This window comes from Lissotriton helveticus, chromosome 1_2 (assembly GCF_964261635.1).
Source record: "Lissotriton helveticus chromosome 1_2, aLisHel1.1, whole genome shotgun sequence".
Classification (NCBI taxonomy): Eukaryota; Metazoa; Chordata; class Amphibia; order Caudata; family Salamandridae; genus Lissotriton; species Lissotriton helveticus.
The window spans coordinates 366298284-366315521 of NC_136058.1; the positions used below are offsets into that span (position 1 = coordinate 366298284).

General features: G+C 46.2%; 1 protein-coding gene across 1 annotated transcript in view; it reads right to left on the reverse strand.

Moving 5' to 3' along the window:
• Positions 1-3635: 3635 nt before the first annotated feature.
• LOC144803894 (uncharacterized) overlaps positions 3636-17238 on the reverse strand; it is a 250413-nt gene continuing 236810 nt past the window's right edge. The window contains exon 17 of the mRNA XM_078671883.1: positions 3636-5573. The gene's annotated coding sequence lies outside the window, so the exon portion shown is untranslated. The remainder of the gene's footprint in view (positions 5574-17238) is intronic.

Here is a 17238-nt window from a genome sequence, read left to right on the forward strand (position 1 = left end):
CCTATCAGGCAGGCCGGAGAAGACTCTGGTGCTCTATACTTCTTTTCGATTCTAGGAACCGAAACTGCGATGGAGGCCGGCGTCTTCAAAATCTTTAGTCCTTCATCCCACAGGTGAGGGATGATCGGGATTGAGCGAGCAGACTTTCTGGCGTCATCCTTAAAATCATATAAGAAACATTCAGTTTCTTTGACCTCCATGTCCAGGTCAAATCTCTTAGCCGCTTTTTCCATAATGTCATGGAAACCTCCGATATCCTGAGGAGGAGAAGTGGTTGGCGGAGGAGTAGGTGAAGGATGAGATGGCAAAACATATTCATGCCATTCCTGACCTACTGTAGAATCTTGAAGGATTTCACCTTCCTCGGGTTGCTCGTCATCGCCGGTGTCCGTTAGGTCATCCCTGATCGTGACCACTGGAGGTGACCTCACTGGCTGTGTGTGAGGAGTAGAATGGGTTCTTGGAGGCTGTGAAGCAGGTGCCGGCGTAGATGGTATAGGCTTATTCGCCTCTGGGAAACGACGATAATAGTCGTTAATCATGAACCTCAGGTCAGAAACCAAAGCCGTAGGAATGGAGATTGACTCTTCTCGCGACTCCTCTCCCGACTTTTCCTGCTGCTCCTCTTCCTCAGTATAGTCACAAGTCTCCTGGAAGGATTCATACCTTGCAGATTGAGACTGAGCCCTCTCCTTAAAGGAAAACACCTCCTCATCATCTGTGTCCTGCCTCTTTATTTTAAGTTGCGAAGGACTGTAGGCCACTCCAGACGACTCCTCTCCTTCTGAATCCTGCTCCAGCAAAGAAGATGGAGGTAGAGGCGAAATCTGCGTCCACAACGTGAATTCTGCAGATTTGCTGATGGTCGCCAAACCTCTTGAAGACTGAAATGAGCGAAAGGATATCAAAGTCTTCGATTGTGGTGATTTGAACGCCTTTGCCGTTGAAATTACATTTGTCGTCGACGGGGACGTCGTCGACGGAGTCATCGTCGACGGAGTCATCGTCGACGGAGCCGACGTCACTAAAGCCATCGTCGACGGGGCCGTCGTCGACGGGGTCCCCGTCGACGGGGTCGTCGACGACTTCGACACCGATTTTGTCGTCGACGGTGTCGTCGACGGTTTCGTCGTCGAGGGTTTCTTCGTCGACGGTAAGATCAAGCTCGTCGACGTAGTCGTCGTCGATACGGTCTTAGCTCCCGTCGTTGACGCAGCTGTCGTCGTCGAAATAGTCGTCGTCGACGGTGAAGTCGTCGACGGAGCTGAAGTCTTTGTCACAGATTTTACAGCAGAAACCAGGGAACTGGTCGATGGAGCAGACCCTGCCCCCTTCTGACCTGACGACTTCTTGATGGGAGTAGGGGGAAGAGAAGAGCCTTCCTTCACCTTAGATTTAGCCTTCTTAGACTCCACCATTCCCTCAGAATGTGAGGCCTTTCTCTTTTTAGGCGTCAAAGGAGCAGAGTCCTCACCAGAATCCGAATCATCTTTTTCTGAAGCCCCAACAGCAGCCAAGCCTCTCTGTCCCTCAGAGTTTTAGCAGAGAAGGTTCTACAATATTTACAATCCTTAGCCACATGCTTTGGATGAAGACAGTATAAGCAGTTCTTGTGAGGATCTTCAGATAAAAGCCTGGCCTTTCCACAGGATCTGCAAGGCCTGAAAAGCCTCTTTTTAGAGCTTCCAGCCATCATAAAAGAAATAGGTACACACAATACCTTAACCAGAAGATTATACAGTTGAAAAACCAAAGGTCAATAGTTCACACTGGAACAGTAAACTGAGCAGAGCTCAGGGAGACTCCTTTCTCACACGAAGGCGGTTGGAAATCTGAGGCAGGAAGCTTCTGCTGGGGAGTGTGAGGGCAGGGCAGCAATGCTGATTGGCTGACTTTTGGACCAAACAATGATGTGGTATGGTTACCAAATACTACAGTCCCTATGGGCTTTTCTATGCAGTTTTTCTTCTCTATGATACTGCTTTGGTCATTCTGTTACCGGGAGACTCCCACCATGACGACGGGGAAGATACAAGCATCTGAATCTATGAAAGATGTAATACTGGAGAATAGGACCATACTATCCTTACCCCGAAATTGGAATTCTCTTTTAATTATACTCAAACAATCACTCATAAAGGGATATTAAGGTTGGCTTGAGCTATTTTTTATTCTTAGTTACCCAGACTGTGAAAAATATTCAAAGTGCTTCCTGAAGTATGGTCAAGCCCATTCTGTTTTTTAGGGACTAGGTTGAGACCCAATGAAGAGTGGGTGAGGGTCTAACAAAAGAAAAAAATATTTTTCCCTGTATTGGCAGGGTGTCTTTTGTGAGGCAAATCTCTGGAAAGGCAAGGGCTACTAATTAAGGTTTTTGTTATTTACTCTACATATGGTGAGGGAACACATGGCTTTAACAGGCAAACCAAGTCCACTGGCCCCTTAGCCCTCACAGTCTAGGCCCACTATGACAAAAGTAGGGTAGAGCACTGGGCCAAAATGTAATCAAAGCTCTCCCCTTTGTTCTGTGTTGCAGGAAACCAGCAGCAGGGGCCCTTGCTCCCCCATGCCAAGCTCACTAATGCAGCTTTGGACTCAGGAGTACGAGTTTCAAGTAAGCCTTAATACACATATGTGGTTCACAAGGAACTCAGCCAGCGCTTACACTGATATGATAACATTTTTACTGAGGATTCTCAGTCTGGTGATGGGGAATAATTTGAGTGTGTGAATCTATGAAATATCCAGTGCTGGAGAACATGAGGTACTGTCTCTGTGGGCCTCCCTAGGGTCCCTATCAATATTTATTCACCACGCCGGGCTCTGCATGGAGTGTGTGAATCTAGGAAAGATCCAGTGCTGGTGAACATGCAGTACTGTCTATGTGCGTCTCCCTAGGGTCCCTACCGATATTTATTCATCACGCCTTGCTCTGCTTCAATTGTGTGAATCTATGAAAGATCCAATGGTGGTGAACATGCAGTACTGTCTATGTGAGTCTCCCTACCGATATTTATTCACCCCACGCCTAGCTCTGCTTTGAGTGTGTGAATCTATGAAATATTCATTCCTGGAGAACATTGAGTACTGTCTATGTGCGTCTCGCTAGGGTCCCTACCGATATTTATTCACCCCACGCCTGGCTCTGCTTTGAGTGTGTGTATCTATGAAAGATACCGTGCTGAAGAACATGCAGTACTGTCTATGTGCGTCTCGCTAGGGTCCCTACCGATATTTATTCACCCCACGCCTGGCTCAGCTTTGAGTGTGTGTATCTATGAAAGATCCAGTGCTGGAGAACATGCAGTACTGTCTATGTGCATCTCACTGATATTTATTCACCCCACGCCTGGGTCTGCTTTGTGTCCTACTAATAATTTCTTCTTGTGCAGCCAGTTTTGTACCAATTTTCCACATATATAATTAGCTTTTCCATATAGTAACAGCATCCACCCTCCACCCTTAGTCACTGTTGAATGCTACTACCACTTGCTATGTTTCTCCTCACACGTACAGATGAACATATGATTTCAGCATCTCTTGTGCACAGAGACTCCTGCCAGTGTTATCAACACCCAACATACAATCATTGTTTCTGCTTTCTGAGTTTTTCAAAGAAAAATAAACTGTATTTTTGAAAGTGTTTTATTCATCAATGTATTTGCACAATAATTTAAGAACAGTTTATCAGTACAATTACCACCTCCATGCCCTCATGTGTATCAATGCATTTTGAAGCTCCTGCAACCAAGTAGAGTGGAAGAACAGAATTGTAAAATATTTCTTTGCCTCTGCCCTTTTTATCTTTTCTTTGTTTTCTCATAGCTTGGAGTGGGCTCTAGCACAGCCCGGCTAAAATATTCTCCCTTTTCCATGTATGCTGGGAGCTGGGAGTGGACGTGGAGCCTACCATTGCTGCACTCAGGCAAGTAATCCCATGCTATAGCTGTCACTGAGTCTAGCAGTGGTTGTGCTTCATAAAGCAGCCGCACAGCGGCCGTCCACTCATGCAGTGCTTAGTCTGCAGCTTATAGAGGATCGAGGTGCTGTGCCCATTATGTCCTTTTCGCACCTAGTCTGCCGCTATGAATGGCCAGATGCACTGTGGCCATCATGTATCCTCCATACCAAGCCTCCAGTTTAGGAAGATTCATTTGACTGTGACCATCATGTCTTCTCCATACTTAGTCTTCAATTTAGGAAGGGACTAGCCGTATATGCTTAGTTCTCCCAGGTCTGGTTCTCAGTCCAAGAGCGGTGGGCTCACAATGAGGTTCTCTAAAAGCATTTCAATGGAGATAATTTGTCTTGCTCAGTTCTGGCTTTCATTCCAAGATGGTGGGTCACTATGAGGGTCTCTACAGGCGTTTCACTCCAGATCTTAATCTTAGCCCAGGGCGGGTTGGTTCTCTGAAAGCAGATGCATTGCGTTGTTACTTCCCTTCCAACCTGGATCTCAGTCTAGGAGGGACATGGCCTTCAACTTTCATCCCTAGCTTGAACAGGAGTCCAAGAAGGTGCTCTGTCTTTATAACCGGAAACATGCACCTTCGGCTCCATCTCGGACAGCGGTCTAGTAGGGAAGCGGTCTCCACACACTGGTGCAATGTGGCTTTCCATTCCACCCCAGACTGCGCATGCGGCTTGGAAGCAACTGTACTTACAGTAAAGAATAACAATACTATTATCAAAAAAGAGTACATTTGTTCCATAAATAAATATTATTTCCTTAATATAATACTGTATAAATATAATATATAATGTTTGGGCAATTGGCAAGATGGGGCCCATCACACTGGCATTTGTAGTAGAGCTTGCGAGATGATCCTGTGTCTCCGTGCCATCCGTGGCAGTGGGTCACAGCAGGACACAGTTCAGGAAGCCTACATTCCCAGGCTGGCTGCATTTACAGTATTGACTGTCTACAACCACAGGAGTGCCTGACTACACTCCCAGAAGTGTCTGACTACACCCCGATGTGTGTCTAACTACACTCCCAGGAGTGAATGTTCACACTCTCACAAGTTTGTGCCTACATTCTGAGGAGTGACTGTTCACATTTTCAGGACTTGGCTGGCTGGCCACATTCATAGGAGTGCTGACCACACTCCTTGGATTGACTGCTGACACTCAAAGGACTGTCTGCACACATTTCCATCTCTGAATGGCCATGTGCTCTTGTCAGGCATGTCTAGGGAGGTGAGAATGCCTGCTAGTTCTGGACCCAGCAGATAACACCTACCACCTAATCCCCGGAAATGGCTCTTTGGTTTTGCCCCCTGTTGTGGAGCTTCCGGACTCTTGAGCTTAGGGTGAGGGCACCTGATGGAGGGTCACAGTCCATGTCAAGGAGTGGGTCGCTTAGTGGGTCAGGCCTGAGGTTAGCCACCATGAAAGATGGCGCTTGCTCTCACTCACAGTCCATTCACGCTGCCAACTCAGAGGCTAAATGGAATGAATGTAATAGTAATGTAAACACTGCACTGCTTCATATTTCTTCTTTTGACTGCTGGTTGGATCACTCTTCCATCTTGTTTTGTCTTCAAGTTGGATGATCATTGAGATGGTCCAGACTGAAAATTAAAACAGAACCGTGTTAAGAAATCGGCATCAGTGTACATGAGATTATTAGACACGCTAGGCAAACACACTCTGCACTCGTTTAGTGATCAGATACCATAAGACTGCACCTTCTGCACTTACTGAGTGATTAGATACAGTAAAGAAGCACCCTCTGCACTCACTGAGTAATCGGATATTCTAAAGAAGCACCCTCAGCACTCATTGAGTAATCAGATATTCTAAAGAAGCACCCTCGGCACTCACTGAGTAATCAGATATTCTAAAGAAGCACCCTCAGCACTCACTGAGTAATCAGATATTCTAAAGAAGCACCCTCTGCACTCACTAAGTAATCAGATCTCCTAAAGAAGCACCCTCTGCACTCACTCAGTAATCAGATATTCTAAAGAAGCACCCTCGGCACTCACTCAGTAATCAAATATTTTAAAGAAGCACCCTCTGCACTCACTCAGTAATCAGATATTCTAAAGAAGCACCCTCTGCAGTCACTCAGTAATCAGATATTCTAAAGAAGCACCCTCAGAACTCACTGAGTAATCAGATATTCTAAAGAAGCACCCTCGGCACTCACTCAGTAATCAGATATTCTAAAGAAGAACCCTCGGCACTCACTCAGTAATCAGATATTCTAAAGAAGCACCCTCGGCACTCACTCAGTAATCAGATATTCTAAAGAAGCACCCTCGGCACTCACTCAGTAATCAGATATTCTAAAGAAGCACCCTCGGCACTCACTCAGTAATCAGATATTCTAAAGAAGCACCCTCTGCAGTCACTCAGTAATCAGATATTCTAAAGAAGCACCCTCAGAACTCACTGAGTAATCAGATATTCTAAAGAAGCACCCTCGGCACTCACTGAGTAATCAGATATTCTAAAGAAGCACCCTCGGCACTCACTGAGTAATCAGATATTCTAAAGAAGCAACTTCTGCACTCACTGAGTCATCAGATAGTCTAAAGAAGTACCCCCCGGAGTCACTGGGTAGTCAGATATTCACAAAAACACCCTCTGCAATCACTGAGTCATCAGATATTCGAAAATACCCTCCGCACTCACTGAGTAATCAGATATTCTAAAGAAGCACCCTCTGCACTCACTGAGTAATCGGATATTCTAAAGAAGCACCCTCGGCACTCATTGAGTAATCAGATATTCTAAAGAAGCACCCTCGGCACTCATTGAGTAATCAGATATTCTAAAGAAGTACCCTCTGGACTCACTATTCTACAGAAGCAACTTCTGCACTCACTGAGTCATTAGATATTCTAAAGAAGCACCCTCTGCACTCACTGAGTAATCAGATATGCTAAAGAAGCACCCTCTGCACTCACTCAGTAATCAGATATTCTAAAGAAGCACCCTCGGCACTCACTCAGTAATCAGATATTCTAAAGAAGCACACTCTGCACTCACTCAGTAATCAGATATTCTAAAGAAGCACCCTCTGCAGTCACTCAGTAATCAGATATTCTAAAGAAGCACCGTCGGCACTCACCGATTAATCAGATATTCTAAAGAAGCACCCTCAGCACTCACTGAGTCATCAGATATTCTAAAGAAGTACCCTCTGGACTCACTATTCTACAGAAGCAACTTCTGCACTCACTGAGTCATTAGATATTCTAAAGAAGCACCCTCTGCACTCACTGAGTAATCAGATATGCTAAAGAAGCACCCTCTGCACTCACTCAGTAATCAGATATTCTAAAGAAGTACCCCCCGGAGTCACTGGGTAGTCAGATATTCACAAAAACACCCTCTGCAATCACTGAGTCATCAGATATTCGAAAATACCCTCCGCACTCACTGAGTAATCAGATATTCTAAAGAAGCACCCTCTGCACTCACTGAGTAATCGGATATTCTAAAGAAGCACCCTCGGCACTCATTGAGTAATCAGATATTCTAAAGAAGCACCCTCGGCACTCACTGAGTCATCAGATATTCTAAAGAAGCACCCTCGGCACTCACTGAGTCATCAGATATTCTAAAGAAGTACCCTCTGGACTCACTATTCTACAGAAGCAACTTCTGCACTCACTGAGTCATTAGATATTCTAAAGAAGCACCCTCTGCACTCACTGAGTAATCAGATATGCTAAAGAAGCACCCTCTGCACTCACTCAGTAATCAGATATTCTAAAGAAGCACCCTCGGCACTCACTCAGTAATCAGATATTCTAAAGAAGCACACTCTGCACTCACTCAGTAATCAGATATTCTAAAGAAGCACCCTCTGCAGTCACTCAGTAATCAGATATTCTAAAGAAGCACCGTCGGCACTCACCGATTAATCAGATATTCTAAAGAAGCACCCTCAGCACTCACTGAGTAATCACATATTCTAAAGAAGCACCCTTGGCACTCACTGAGTAATCAGATATTCTAAAGAAGCACCCTTGGCACTCACTGAGTAATCAGATATTCTAAAGAAGCACCCTTGGCACTCAGTGAGTAATCAGATATTCTAAAGAAGCACCCTCTGCACTCACTGAGTAATCAAATATTCTAAAGAAGCACCCTCGGCACTCAGTGAGTAATCAGATATTCTAAAGAAGCACCCTCGGCACTCACTGAGTAATCAGATATTCTAAAGAAGTACCCTCTGCACTCACTGAGTAATCAGCTATTCTAAAGAAGCAACTTCTGCACTCACTGAGTCATCAGATAGTCTAAAGAAGTACCCTCTGGACTCACTGAGTATTCAGACATTCTAAAGAAGCAACTTCTGCACTCACTGAGTCGTCAGATATTCTAAAGAAGCACCCTCTGCACTCACTGAGTATTCAGATATTCTAAAGGAGCAACGTCTGCACTCACTGAGTCATTAGATATTCTAAAGAAGCACCCTCTGCAGTCGCTCAGTAATCATATATTCTAAAGAAGCAAGTTCTGTACTCACTGAGTCATCAGATATTCTAAAGAAGTACCCTCTGGACTCATTATTATAAAGAAGCAACTTCTGCACTCTCTGAGTCATCAGATATGATAAATAAGCACCCTCTGCACTCACTGAGTATTCAGATATTCTAAAAACGCAACTTCTGCACTCACTGAGTCATCAGATATTCCAAATAAGTACTCTCTGGAGTCACTGAGTAGTCAGGTATTAAAAAAAAACACCCTCTGCACTCACTAAGTCATCAGATATTCTAAAGACGCAAACTCTGCACTCACTGAGTCATCAGATATTCTAGAGATGCAAACTCTGCACTCACTGAGTCATCAGATATTCTAAAGACGCAAACTCTGCACTCATCTAGTGATCAGATACCACAAGACTGCACCTTCTGCACTTATTGAGTGATCAGATATCGTAAAGAAGCACCCTTTGTACTCACAGTGTCGTCAGATATTCTAAAGACGCACACTTCCATTCACTGAATAACTATATATCCTAAAGAGGTGAAGCATGCATTTACTGTGTTCTATATATCCAACAAAACCACTGTCTGTGTGCGCATGCACACACTCACACAGTGACCGAATATCCAGAACCAATCTGCACTTTTAGCAGATCACTCGATGAAAAACAGCCAAGCACCAACACAACGACGATGAGCGCTTTCAGACCCTCAGCTAGAAGATGGTACAAACAATTAGGTCGTTACCTACCCAGCATTAGTCCCTTCCTGAACAGTGACCCTGCACTGATCACTCTCAACTTAAGGCACAGTGAACATTCACCACCCACATCCTGAAAATAATGAGCCAACAACAGGTACTCTACGTTAATGTACAAACTTAAACCCCTGCCAACAGTAATGTAATTTCCTTTTTTGGTTGCTCATGAATGTCTTCTCTGCGGGTTGTGTGCATTCTCTCTAGAAAGCTGGCCCATTCTTCATTTAAATTTACTCCAACCCCAAGGTGAGTGGCAGCACCTCCACATGTGCTGGGTAGAGGGGCAGGGTGTGATCGCATGTGTGTGTTGGCCAAAAAAATACACTGACCCAGGGTACCTGCACAACAGGGACTATTTCTCTAGTTATGGCACAACATCTACTTCCATTAGGCTTTATGTAGACCATGGTTCCTTCTAGAGATGGGAGTGGGCGTCAAGTGAATGACTGCAATGTCACAGAAACACTCTCCAGAGCTCTGTGATGTCAGTTGTCCCCCTCAGACCCCTCTAAGGTAGGTGGTATCAGCGGTGTCTCTCACCCTGAACCGTGATGGAACAGAAATGTGATGGCACAGAGGGATTAGTTACTTACCTGTACTCCTAGTTCTCTTCCAGGGGTATCCTCATCAAAGTCATAAGCATTAGAATGTTCCCGCCCATGCGTGGGACCCCGGAAACACTATATTATATGTGCCCCACATATATATACTCATATAATATATATATATATATATATATATATATATATATATATATATATATATATATATTACCTACTGGCGGTCGCCAGTAGGTATATATAGTTAGGATTTTTTCTCTATGGGATTTTTGAAAATTCTATGTCTAATAACTTTGGCGTTTGTGGACGGAATTGGCTGACATTTTCAGGAAAATGGCACATTTTGTTTCTGAGCAGCCCTTGAAAATTTGGGGGGGGGTTCGTCAAGGGGGGGCCGAGAAAAAAGGGGGGTCCCAAAACGTGTTTTTAACATTGAGTTTTCCATAGGGCGGTTGGCCTCACTTTTAGCCCGAACGGCTGAATGGATTTGCACGAAACTTGGCAAAATTGTAGGGACTGGTAGCCCGATGTGCCTTTTGTAGGTCTCAATATATGTGCTCCAGTGGATTTTGAGAAATTAACGTTTAAAAAAAGATATATATCTGTAACAGCGGACCGGGCAACGCTCCGGTTCGCGGACTTTTCGCGGTACGGAGCTTTGTGAAGCGAAGCTGATTGGTTCTCCGGCGTCTGTGAACATTCCAAACAGTCCGTAGCGGCCGCCATCTTGTCTCTCGGTAGGATCGAGAGACAAGAGGAGGCCAAAGCGAAGGGGCAAATGACCATAAGGGGGCATAGTAGATCCTCGCTGACCCCCTAGGTTTGATGTGGAGGTTTTAAAAGGGTCCCGCGGGGCAAAAAATAATAATAATAATAATAATCGAACGGCTGAATGGATTTGCACGAAACTTGGTAAAATATTAGGAACTGGTAACCCGATGTGCCTTTGCTAGGTCTCAATATATGTGCTCCAGTGGATTTTGAGAAATTAACGTTCAAAAAAAGATATATATCTGTAACAGCGCTCCGCTTCGCGTAACGGAGGTTTGCGAAGCTGATTGGTTCTCCGGCGTCTGTAAACATTGCAAACAGTCCGTAGCGGCCGCCATCTTGTCTCTCGGTAGGATCGAGAGACAAGAGGAGGCCAAAGCGAAGGGGCAAATGACCATAAGGGGGCATAGTAGATCCTCCTTGACCTCTTAGGTTTGATGTGGAGGTTTTAAAAGGGCCCCGCGGGGCAAAAAAAAAATAATAATAATAATCGAACGGCTGAATGGATTTGCACGAAACTTGGCAAAATTGTAGGGACTGGTAGCTCGATGTGCCTTTGCTAGGTCTCAATATATGTGCTTCAGTGGATTTTGAGAAATTAACGTTCAAAAAAAGATATATATCTGTAACAGCGCTCTGCTTCGCGGAGATAAAATTATATCTGTATTACCTAGCTGTTGCTAACACCAGTTAGCGACGGCTAGTAGGAGATAGCGACCATCTTGGGCCCCACTTTGCATGTGAGTGATATTTATCACTAATGACATGCAAAGTGGGCATGCCAAGATGTTAGCGACTGGAAACAGTCGCTAACATCGCTATCTCCTATTATCAACTTTTGGAAATATTCGAGATAAGCGCGAATATCTCCAAAAGCTAGCACCTGCCCTGAGCAGTTCTTAGCCATGTTATCCAATGGGAGGTGGATAACATGGCTAAGAGCATTAGCTCGGTAATGCATGAATATCGCTGAGTTTTCAGCGATATTAATGCATTGCGGTCGTTTTTTATCGTATTTGCGATAAACCTTGATAATAGCAAGGTTTATCTGCGATAATTTCTGACGATGCTTAGCGGTAAAAAAATCGTTGCTAAGCATCGTTAGGGATAAATATCGCTTAACTTTGGTAATATGCCCCAACGTCTGTTAACGTTCGATTCGAAGGAAATCAGGAAGTGTTGAAAAACATTGTCTGCGCCATCTTGTCTTTTTTCAAATGCCACACTTTTGTCGTGCACGGCAGCCATTTTAGATGCCTTGACCAGACCCACTCTGTGCACGCTGTCGATCCTTAGCATGGCTCCCCACCCTCGCAAGCATCTCCCCCAGGCAGTGGTCACCCCCGCTCTCTGTCTTATGCATGGGTAATAAACCTCCCCCCATCTGCGCTGCTCTTCCCTGAGAATCACACCCTGTGCCCGCCCGACACCTCCCTTTCGCCCTATTCACTACCGCACCCTCTGACACTCCTTTTCCTCTGTGTCCGATTGTCCAGGCCGGTCCTAGGGTATCAGCTAGCCCTGCAGATGTAGTTTATGGCCCCAGCTGTAAAGAATCACCCCTCTTCAAAGGAGTTATAGTAGATCAAGGCCCACACTCGATGAGATCCGTCACAGCAGACGCGTTCCTATTATCTGAAAACCATCCTGTATTGTGATTGGGGAGGGGACCGAGCCTGAAGCGGAAGATTCCAGGGATGACTCTTTGTACATCAAAGTTTTTACAATTATGTGTCACATTAAAAATATATAGCACTCCGACAAAGTAGTAAGATTATAAAACTTTAATAACTTATAAATATATACAAGAAAACAAAAATAGTAATAACATATAAACATTTTTAGGGAAAAACAACGAAGTAGCGGTCGGCTGTGCGAATAGTCCCAACGCAGCACAACGTCCAGATTTCCGGCGTGGGGCGTCGCGGGGGGTGGGTCATCAGTAGCAAACTGTTGTGCGAATAGTTCCAAGGCAGCAGAACGATGGCACCAAGGTGATGTCCAGTAAGTTGCCGCACTGGTTTTGGTATCCTACAATGCTGCTCCGAATAACGGCATGGGGCGCCCCGGGGGAGGCGGCGTGAACGGGCCTCTCCAGGTGGAGTGTCATCTGTTGTAGTGGGGCGCCCCTTTACCGTTTCAGTTGCCATTCCGTCCGTTTTTGGTCCACTGTGTCAAAAGCCGCAATTCAGCTGAGTTGCGCCCACTCTTGTGGTGCAGCGATAGGCGGCTGTCACAGGACTCTCAAAATGGCGGCAGGCTGTTTCCTTTTTGGGCCTGGTCCACTGAAATGGCCCTGGGACACCTTGGAAATCGGACGCTTGTCTGCTAGGTCTTGGACCCCATTCTCGAAAGCGTCCCCTCCGCCTTGAGGATTCATCAAAAGTTTTGGGGGCCCCCGACTCCTGTAGGCTTCTGGTGGGGAGCGGTTGCCATGATTGCTCGCGGAATGACCACGACGGAGCTACGAGATGGTGGTGCTCTCATGCTGACGCCAGCTTCAGTCTGAAACATCCAGAAACAAGGTGGGGCTTTCATCCTTCGGGAAAAAAAAAAGTTTTCATCCAATGAAAAGTGTTGTTTTTAGGTCATATGATCAAGCCTTCCATCATTAGGAAACCAAAAGTAAAATGAACCAATGAAAAGTTTTATAAACAAGTCACATGACCTGTTATGCGGCATAGGGTATAAAATGCGGAGAAAATACGTTGGCACGTGAGGCGGCGTCAGTAGCGGACCGATGTGCGAATAGGCCGAAGGCAATACAACGCGCCAAGATCCGGATGGCACCGAGGTGGTGTCCAGCAAGTTGCAGCACTGGTGTGGCCATCCTACAATGCTGAAAGTCGGCGTGGGGCGCCCCGTTGGCCTGTGAGTTTGCGTCAGTAGCGGACCGATGTGCGAATAGGCCGAAGGCAGCACAACGCGCCAAGATCCGGATGGCACCGAGGTGGTGTCTAGTAAGTTGCCGCACTGGTGTGGCCATCCTACAATGTTGAAAGTCGGCGTGGGGCGCCCCGTTGGCCTGTGAGATGGCGGCAGTAGCGGACCGATGTGCGAATGGGGCCAAAGGCAGCGCAACAATATTTTCGGAATAGAAGACACCACAAGGCGCTGAGATGCCAAGATCCGGATGGCACCGAGGTGGTGTCTAGCAAGTTGTGGCACTGGTGTGGCCATCCTACAATGGTAAAAGTCGGCGTGGGGCGCCCTGTTGGCCTGTGAGATGGTGTCAGTAGCGGACTGATGTGCGAATGGGGCCAAAGGCAGCGCAACAATATTTTCTGACTGACACCACAAGGCGCTGAGATGCCAAGATCCGGATGGCACCGAGGTGATGTCTAGCAAGTTGCTGTACTGGTGTGGCCATCCTACAATGGTAAAAGTCGGCGTGGGGCGCCCTGTTGGCCTGTGAGATGGTGTCAGTTGCGGACCGATGTGCGAATAGGGCCAAAGGCAGCGCAACAATATTTTCTGTATGGAAGATACCACTAGGCGTTGAGATGCCAAGATCCGGATGGCACCGAGGTGATGTCTAGCAAGTTGCTGTACTGGTGTGGTCATCCTACAATGCTGAAACTCGGCGTGGGGCGCCCTATTAGCCTGTGAGATGGCGTCAGTAGCGGACCGATGTGTGAATGGGGCAAAGGTAGCGCAAGAATATTTTCTGAATAGAAGACACCACAAGGCGCTGAGATGCCAAGATCCGGATGGCACCGAGGTGGTGTCTAGTAAGGTGCACTGGTGTGGTCATCCTACAATGCTGAAACTCGGCGTGGGGCGCCCCATTAGTCTGTGAGATGGCGTCAGTAGCGGACCGATGTGCGAATAGGCCGAAGGCAGCACAACGCGCCAAGATCCGGATGTCACCGTGGTGGTTTCATAGTTGAGAGGCACTTCATCTGCAGTGGGGCGCCGAGATCCGGATGGCACCGAGGTGATGTCTAGCAAGTTGCTGTACTGGTGTGGTCATCCTACAATGCTGAAACTCGGCGGGGGGCGCCCCATTAGCCTGTGAGATGGCGTCAGTAGCGGACCGATGTGCGAATAGGCCGAAGGCAGCACAACGCGCCAAGATCCGGATGTCACCGTGGTGGTTTCATAGTTGAGAGGCACTTCATCTGCAGTGGGGCGCCGAGATCCGGATGGCACCGAGGTGATGTCTAGCAAGTTGCTGTACTGGTGTGGTCATCCTACAATGCTGAAACTCGGCGTGGGGCGCCCCATTAGCCTGTGAGATGGCGTCAGTAGCGGACCGATGTGCGAATAGGCCGAAGGCAGCACAACGCGCCAAGATCCGGATGTCACCGTGGTGGTTTCATAGTTGAGAGGCACTTCATCTGCAGTGGGGCGCCGAGATCCGGATGGCACCGAGGTGATGTCTAGCAAGTTGCTGTACTGGTGTGGTCATCCTACAATGCTGAAACTCGGCGTGGGGCGCCCCATTAGCCTGTGAGATGGAGTCAGTAGCGGACCGATGTGCGAATGGGGCCAAAGGCAGCGCAACAATATTTTCTGAAGAGAAGACACCAAAAGGCGCTGAGATTCCAAGATCCGGATGGCACCGAGGTGGTGTCTAGCAAGCTATGCAGTTGAGTTGTGTGCGCACTTGCGGCGAATAGGTCGAAGGCAGCATAACAATGTTTTCTGAATAGAAGACACCACAAGGCGTTGAGATTCGGTTACCACCGAGGTGATGTCTAGCAAGTTGCCGCACTGGTGTGGCCATCCTACAATACTGCTCCGAATAACGGCGTGGGGTGCCCGAAGGGGGGGGGGGGGGAGGCGGCGTGAACGGGACTTCCTAGGTGGAGGCTCGTCTGCTGTAGTGGGGCGCCCCTTTACCGTTTCAGTTGCCATTCAGCTGAGTTTCGGCTGCTCTTGATGCTACAGCGACAGGCGGCTGCAACAGGACTCTCAAAATGGCGGCCTGTTCTTTGGATTTGGGCCTTGTCCACTAAAATGGCCCTGGGACACCTTAGAACTCGGACGCTCGATTTTTTTTTCCTTTCCTGTACATGCAAAAAAAGGTAAATGCCCGGTACGTTACACGCTTCATCTGCCACGATGAACTCTCCAGAGGAACCGAAAAAAAATATAGTTATGGTAACTATACCATGCATCGTCATATGGAGAGGTGGCACCAATTAATTATAGTGCTGCATAAAAGAGAGATTTGGAGGAGAACCCCTGACCTGCTAGTACATTCATCAAAGAAGTGGCACTGACAGCATCAGAGGCAAGGGAAACGGTCCCAAATATTTAGAAGAACTTTGGAAAGATTAAAATGACATGTTTAGATTGTGGCAAATTAATTTCATGTGGACAGATGAGTGTTACTCTAATAAATACAGCATATGAACATCATCATAGTCGATGGTTGGTAGAGACATTTTGACTATATCCTGGACCTGCCCGTCCTCGCCCAAAATGGCGCCGGAATAAATGGGACTCGTAACTCCTTGTTGTGTACTGGTTGCAGAACCTTGAAATCACGAGATACGTATGCAGTTTTGAAGCACATGGCGGGCGGGGACGAGAATTGATTGAATATTTCGACATCCCTATTGATATTAAGTTCTGATGTGTTATTGATTACTGTACTATTGAAAGTTCGAATTAACGTCACCCATGGTACTTGCCCGCAAATGTATATCTAGATAATTTTATTGTAACTGGCCCTGTCGTATTTTAATTATAAAATGTACGTCCACCGATTCCGTAACTGTTAGATACCTTAGTTCTTGCAACCTAATTGCCCGCCCGTTACGTTCCTCTACAGTGTAAATGTCTACTCATCATATACGATTACAGTTTGCTCCGTGGCCGGCCCACGTGGTTATAGGCTCGTATTTGTATAATGAAATTTTCACAATAAAGGTTTTTAAAAGAAAACATGGTAGTAGTATATCATTGGTAAAGTTTTTAATAATAGTCACTGTTTTAGAATCATTAAAAGGCAAGTGAAATAAAGCAGACCAATTACATGAAGGGTAAAAGGTATAATACGAAGGAACGCAGTAAAGATAAATGGTCAAGGGCTGTTGTGTTTTCTATTCCTGCAACATAAAGTGATCGATAAGAATCTCATATTCAGGCGTATCGGCGACTAAGACAGCAGGTCGACCCTCTTTTGCTCAACGGCTCCGTCATGGGACGAAGAAACGCTCTTTTTCTCGAAAAAAGAATATATTTTACTTGCAGGACAGTTGTAAATTTTCCGGGAAAGTACATTAGCCTGGAACATTATAACATATATTTAAGAAAAAATAATGTTCGGAAGTAATAAAAAGCGTAATTTTTAGGTCATATGACCAAGCCTTTCATCATTAGAATAAGAAAAGTAAAATGAACCAATGAAAAGTTTTATTAACAAGTCACATGACTTGTTATGCTTACGTTACGCGCTGCGCGCCCCGGATGACTTCCGGATGCGCTAACGCGGCGCGTCATATGACGCATTACGCGACAACGCAGGTCCAGAATATAGTCAAAATGTCTCCACCAACCAGCGGTCGGAACACAACCCCTTTCAGCAGGCTAAATAGTTCGGTTAAATGACAACAGAAGGGACAGGCAACAAGAACCATCAGTCAAAGAGGGGAGGGCTAGTTCTTCTCTACCGGGTTACATTGGGGCGCTACCGGAACTGATCGAATTGGTAGTCTACAGTGTTTCTGGATGTTTCAGACTGAAG